The sequence below is a fragment of the Penaeus chinensis genome, chromosome 17 (genome assembly GCF_019202785.1).
Source record: "Penaeus chinensis breed Huanghai No. 1 chromosome 17, ASM1920278v2, whole genome shotgun sequence".
Classification (NCBI taxonomy): domain Eukaryota; kingdom Metazoa; phylum Arthropoda; class Malacostraca; order Decapoda; family Penaeidae; genus Penaeus; species Penaeus chinensis.
Window position 1 is genome coordinate 20,063,222 of NC_061835.1, and position 7,500 is coordinate 20,070,721.

A 7,500-nucleotide genomic window follows, 5' to 3' on the forward strand; every position below is an offset into this window, starting at 1 on the left:
GACGGCGAAGTGACGTGTGAGGTACACGTCACTTCGCCGTCTGTGATGGTTGACTGGCAAAGAGGGATATATATCTGCTCCAGCCACAAATCATGCTGCGGTTTCGTATTTGTCTTTACGTACATTTTTTTGTTTTTTTGGTGGGGGAGGAGTTGCTGTTTTGAGATGATTTTTTTTTTTTTTAAGTTTGATTTTTTAGGGATAGGATTTTTTTTGCTGTATTATCTTTCTGAGTATTTATTTTTTTTCGTCTTTTCTCTTCTCTCTCTCTCTCTCTCTCTCTCTCTCTCTCTCTCTCTCTCTCTCTCTCTCTCTCTCTCTCTCTCTCTCTCTCTCTCTCTCTCTTCTCTCTCTCTCTCTCTCTCTCTCTCTTTTTCTTTCTCTCTCTTTGTTTTCATGATCGTGTGTGTATATATACCTATCTATCTGTCTGTTTGTTTGTCTACGTATCTGTTTGTGTGTGTGTGTGTGTTGTCTGTCTGTCTATCTATCTACCTATCTATCTATATCTATATCCATGTCTATATCTATATCTATCAACAATTGTATCTATACCTATCTATCAACCAAGCCCCCCGCCCCCAAGTCCCCTCAAGGGAGAGGAAAGACATATGGGGGGGGGAGGGAAGGGGAGAAGGGGGAGGGGGAAGGAGGAAAGTGGAAAAGGAGGAGAAAAGGCATGGTAGACGAGGGGAAAAGTGGCAGGGATGAAGGGAAGAGTCGAAGGGAGATGAAAGATGACCCCAGAACCAAGTAAGTGTGGAGAAGGGGGTAGGGGAAGGGAAAAGGAACGGAAGGGGAGGGGGGAAGAAGGGGAATGCGTCGTGGATCATTTGCAGTGGCCACGCCATCAGTCATATGTTCACGCGCCACTCACTCTTGATCTCCCGCAGGATTGCGCTTATCATAATGTCCCTGTGTGCCCTCTGCCCCCATCTACAACAGCTTTTATCTCCCGAGGGTGAGGATGCCCTGCACTCGCCCTGAGGCTACGCGCATAGAAAACGCGCTCGGTGGAGGAACATATAGAAAACGTGCCTGCTTCATTCTTTGTATTTTATTTTTTTAATGTTTTATTGATCATTACCTTTATCACCACTCTCATAGGTAGCACAGATTTGCATCGACTCTTCAATTGCAAAATTACAATTGCAATGTTACAAATTATAAAATTATCAAAATTTAAAAAATACGAAATTGTAGAATTGAAAAAAAAAACGCAGGTTTGCACTAACTTCTCTTCCACTGGATCTTACACTCAACACAGTTCTAATCGTGATGCTCTTCAAAAATCTGTTCAATATTATAATGCAGTTATAAAAGTACTGATTTGGTGACGTAACGATGCCTATCCAGCAAAATTCCCTTGTTAAATCCGTGCCCACCTCATCTGTTCGGGCCATTAACGTGCTATAGTTGATTTACTCGGACTAAAATTACCATATTTAGACATAAAATTTCATGAAATATGAACAGCACTTAATTCGTTATTATCGGCGACATGCAGCTTTTGTATAAAATTGCCAAGCTTTCATTTCTGTCGGTATGTATACTGTCCTCTTCCTCCAGATACACATACAAATCTGTCACACAAAGCAATCCTTTGGTCATTTTGAGAAAAGTAAACAACTCGACTTGGTTACTCCAACATCAACAATTCTCCATTTCACTCCAGAAGTTCTCTCTTCTTTCACCGGATGCAACATTCCGACCCCGCTTGTTGCAATCGCCTTTCATCCCTTTTGCAATAAGAAAAAACTATTGACGCATTCCTTAGTCCACAATTAAACGTCATCTGCTTCCAAATTCACCAAGATATTCCATTTAAAATCCATCGAGAAAAGACGCCTGTTTATCGTACTGATCTAGTTCCATTTCGGCGAAAAACAAAATGGCGCCTATGCCTTGGTTATTCCGTCGACTTGATTCCCACAGACCGTCGACTTGATTCCCACAGACCGTCGACTTCGCATTTTGTTTGAAAAAAAATCACTGGAATGCCCTGAAATAAATCAAACAATGGAAAACGAGCAAGTTGGTTTCATCTTGTTGATCATCATCACCATCATCATTATCATTGCAGCCTCCTCCTTATCTTCATCATCAGCAGTACCTCCTCTTCCTTTTCCTCCTCCTCCTCCCCCTCATTACTTCCCCCTCCTTCTCCTCTTCCCTCTCTCTCCCTCTCTATATCCTCTCTCTCAACGACAGCAAAGATAATTTGGGAATAAAAAAGAAAAGGAAGAGTAACTTCCATCAAAAATTAATGAACGATGTTTTTTGAAGAAAATTTCAGAATCCGACATCGGGTGTTCCTTGGCGCCACGCTGTCTGGCGACGCTCGCTGCCGAGGGGTTTCAGTCGCTTTCCCGGTAGTTTTCTATTATTCCATTTTATTTTTTTGATTAGTATTATTGTTTGTTTATTTCGGTTTTCAAAGCACTGTAGTTTGATAGAGGGAGAGAGGGGTATGTAAATAAATGACTTGCAGATGAGGTTTCTCTCTCTCTCTCTTTATCTCTTTCTCTCTCTTTCTCTCTTTATCTCTTTCTCTCTCTTTCTCTCTTTTTCCCTCTCTATCTCTCTTTCTCTCTCTCTCTCTCTCTCTCTCTCTCTCTCTCTCTCTCTCTCTCTCTCTCTCTCTCTCTCTCTCTCTTTCTCTTTCTCTCTCTTTCTCTCTCTCTCTCTCTCTCTCTCTCTCTCTCTCTCTCTCTCTCTCTCTCTCTCTCTCTCTCTCTCTCTCTCTCTCTCTCTCTCTCTCTCTCTCTCTCTCTCGCAACCGCATTCCATCCCTTTTGACGCATTCCTTAGACCATAATTAGACGTCATCTGTTTCCGAACTCACCAAGACATTCAATGTGAAATCTATAGAGAAAAAACGCCTGTTTATTGAACTGATCTAGTTATATTTCGGTGAAAAAAATGACGCCTATGCCTTGGATATCTCGTCGACTTGATTCCAACAGACCATCGACTTCTTATAGTGTTTGAAAAAATCACTGGAAAGCACTGAAATGACGTCAAATAATAGAAAGCGAGCAAGCTGGTTTCTTCTCGTTGATTTAAGACCATAATCGTTAGCATGCATAGATGCTTGTGGGTCTTTTTTCAGTGAAATGAGATATTGAAGCATGACTTGCATTTTCTGACTGGCTTTGCCGCGTTATCTATGATTGTGTAATTTTGTATTAAGACGGAACATCTTATAATCATTATCACTGTTATAATTATTCTGTTAGTACTAGTGGTGGCAATCGTTATATAACATTCATAGTGGTTGTATTCTCATTTTCATCACTATTATCATCACCAACCAAAATAATCATGATTATCATTTTTGCTTATATAATTATCATCATCACCACCATCATCATTATCGTCTCCTTATCATCATCATCTCATATTCACCATTATCATTATCACCAAATTATCATCATCATTATAATCTTTGTATTCATTATCATCATCACCACCTCCATTACTCTCCTCCTCCTCCTCATCAGCAGCAGCATCTCTCTTTCTCCTCCTCCTCCTCCTCCTCCTCCTCCTCCTCTCTCTCTCTCTCTCTCTCTCTCCGTATCTATATCCTCTGCCCCCCCCCCCCCCTCTCTCTCTCTTTCTAAATGATTATGGCATCTTTGTCTTAAATCAACGAAGAAACCAGCTTGCTCGCTTTCCATTTTTTTCAAACAATATAAGAAGTCGACGGTCTGTGGGAATCAAGTCGACGGAATAACCAAGGCATAGGCGCCATATTGTTTTTCGCCGAAATGGAACTAGGTCAGTACAATAAACAGACGACTTTTCTTAATGGATTTGAAATGGAATATGTTGGTGAGTTTGGAAGCAGATGACGTCTAAGTCTAATTGTGGACTAAGGAATGCGTCAATATTTTTTTTTTTTTTTTATGTGGCAAATGGGATAAAATGCTCCTCTCTGTCTGTATCACATTTCAATAAATAAATAAATAAAAAGAAATAACACAAAAATACCGGAAAGCGACTGAAATCCCTCGGCAGCGAGCGTCGCCAGACAGCATGGCGCCAAGGAACCACCCGATGTCGGCCATTAATTGTTGAAGAAAGTCACTTTTTTCTTATTTCCAAAATGTCTGTTTCTGTGCCTGTCTTTCTGTCTGTCTCTTTGTCTATCTCTCTGTCTGTCTGTCTCTATATCTGTCTTTTTGTCTATCTGTCTCAATATCTGTCTTTTTGTCTGTCTGTCTCAGTGTCTGTTTTTCTATCCGTCTATCTTTCTCTCTCTCTCTCTATCTGTCTGTCTTTCTTTCTGCCTCTATGTCTGTCTGTCTATGTGTCTATCTTTCTGTCTATCTGTCTCTCTGTCTGTCTTTTTGTCTGTCTCTCTGTTTGTTTTTCTCTCTGTGTGTCGCTGTATCTGTCTTTCTGTCTTTTGTCTATCTTTTTGTCTGTCTCTGTGTTTGTCTTTTTGTCTGTCTGCATCTTTGTCTGTGTTTCTGTCTGTCTCTATGTCTGTCTTTCTGTCTCTGTGTCTGTCTTTATGTCTGTCTGTCTGTGGCTGTCTATATTTCTGTTTCTCTGTCTCTATGTCTATTTTTCTGTCTGTCTGTCTTTCTGTCTGTCTGTCTCTGTCTGTCTTTCTGTTTGTCTGTCTCTGTGTCTATCTTTCTATCTGCCTGTTTCTTCGTCTATCTTTCTGTCTGTCTGTCTCTGTGTCTGTCTTTCTGTCTGTCTGTCTCTGTGTCTGTCTTTCTGTCTGTCTGTCTCTGTGTCAATCTTTCTGTTTGCCTGTTTCTTCGTCTATATTTTTGTCTGTCTGTCTCTGTGTCTACGAGCGTCGCCAGACAGCGTGGTGCCAAGGAACCACCCGATGTCGGATTCAGAAATTTTCTGTTTATTTATTTATTTATTTATTTTTCTTATTCCCAGAATTTAAGTGCGGTGTCGATTGGTGATTGGTTTCTTGTATTGTTATTATTTTTTGAAATTAACACCGGAAGGCGACTGAAATCCCTAGGCAGCGAGGGTCACCAGACAGCGTGCCGCCAAGGAACCACCCGATGTCTGATTCCGAAATTTTCTCCGCCAAACATCGCTCATTAATTGTTGATGGAAGTCACTCTTCCTTTTCTTTTTTATTCCCAAATTATCTCTGTTGTCGTTGAGAGAGAGGATATAGAGAGGGAGAGAGAGGGGAGAGGAGAAGGAGGGGGGAAGTAATGAGGAGGAGGAGGAGGACGAAAAGGAAGAGGAGGTACTGCTGATGATGAAGATAAGGAGGAGGCTGCAATGATAATGATGAAGGTGATGATGATCAACAAGAAGAAACCAACTTGCTCGTTTTCCATTGTTTGATTTTATTTCAGTGCATTCCAGTGTTTTTTTCAAACAAAATACGAAGTCGATGTTCTGTGGGAATCAAGTCGACGGAATAACAGAGGCATGGGCGCCATTTTGTTTTTCGCCGAAACGGAACTAGATCAGTGCAATAAACAGGCGTCTTTTTTGTCGATGGGTTTTAAAGGGAATATCTTGGTGAATTTGGAAGCAGAAGACGTCTAATTGTGGACTAAGGAATGCGTCAATAGTTTTTTCTTATGGCAAAAGGGATGAAAGGCGATTGCAACTAGCGGGGTCAGAATGTTGCATCCGGTGAAAGAAGAGAGAACTTCTGGAGTGAAATGGAGAATTGTTGATGTTGGAGTAACCAAGTCGAGTTGTTTACTTTTCTAAAAATGACCAAAGGATTGCTTTGTGTGACATATTTGTATGTGTATCTGTGTGTATGAGTTTGTGTGTGATAAGTGTGTGTGTGTGTGTGTGTGTGTGTGTGTGTGTGTGTGTGTATGTGTGTGTATGTGTGCGCGTGCGTGTGTGTGTTTATGTGTGTGTGTGTCTGTGAGTGCGTGCGTGTGTGCGTGTATGGGAGTATTTAAACAATGATGCTCAGCATGCATTTCATGGTTCATAAAACGTCTACGGGAAAAGTCCCTGCGTTTCACTAACCGACTAGAAAAGCAAACCTGAACTTGAGAAGGAAGTGAGTGAGTAACAATCAAAGATAACGATACATGTTTATCGATTAACAGATAAGAAATAAGGAGATGAGGAAGAGGACAGTATACATACCGAAAGAATTGAAAGCTTGGCAGTTCTACAGAGAAGCTGCGTGTCGTCGATAATAACAAATTTAGTGTTATTCATATTTCATGAAATTTCCTGTCTAAATGTGGTGATTTTAGTCCGTGGAAATCAACTATGGCACGTCAATAGCAGCCAACAGATGAAGTAGACACGGAATAAACAGAGGAATTTTGCGAGATAGGCTTAGCCCGTGTTAGTTACGTCACCAAAACAGTACACGTCATCACTCATGGATTCAAGGCGACTTCTATCGAGAAAATAACTATATTAAAACATTGAACAGATGAACTGCTTTGCGTGCAAGATAGAGTGGATGAGAAGTGAATGCAAACCTGTGAATTTGCAATTGTACAATTCCGTAAATTTGTAATTTTGATAATTTTTGGAAGAGTCGAAGCAAACCTGTGCTATGGCTGAGAGTGATGATGAAGATAATCATAATCAATCATAATCATGTGAAATTCTTATTGCGCTCGGTAATCACTTACGCAAAGCTACGTACGTGCACGTACACACGCAAACGGACATATGTAATGTGCACATGTACACACAGACATACACGCACATACACACACACACGCGCACGTGCATACAAACACACACATACACACACACACACACACACACACACACACATATATATATGCACACACACACACACACACACACACACACACACACACACACACACACACCCTAAACACACATGCGCGAGTGCGCACATACACACCCTAAACACACACACGCGCGCGCACACACACACACACACACACACACAGGCAATTGATTTGACGAAGACACAGAAAAAAATTGATTCTTTCTTTTGATATTAAAACTTAAAAGAAGTTTTCTGTGTGTGTCTGCCTTCCTGTCTGTCTTTCTCTGTGTTTGTCTTTCTATCTGTCTATCTCTGTGTCTGTTTTTCTGTCTGTCTGTCTCTGTGTCTATCTTTCTCTCTGTTTCTGCCTTTCATTCTGTCTGTCTTTCTCTGTGTTTGTCTTTCTATCTGTCTATCTCTGTGTCTGTCTTTCAGTCTGTCTATTTCTGTGCCTATGTTTCTGTCTCTCTGTCTCTGTGTCTATCTTTTTCTCTGTTCCTCTCTGTGTCTGCCTTTCTGTCTGCCTGTTTATCTCTGTGTCTGTCTTTCTGTCTATCTGTCTCTGTGTTTGTCTTTCTGTCTGTCTGTCTCTGTGTCTATCTTTCTCTCTGTTTCTCTTTGTGTCTGTGTTTCTGTCTGTCTGTCTGTGTGTCTATCTTTCTCTCTGTTTCTCTCTGTGTCTGTCTTTCTGTCTGTCTGTCTCTGTGTCTATCTTTCACTCTGTTTATCTCTGTGTCTGCCTTTTTATCTGTCTGTCTGTGTGTGTCTGCCTTCCTCTC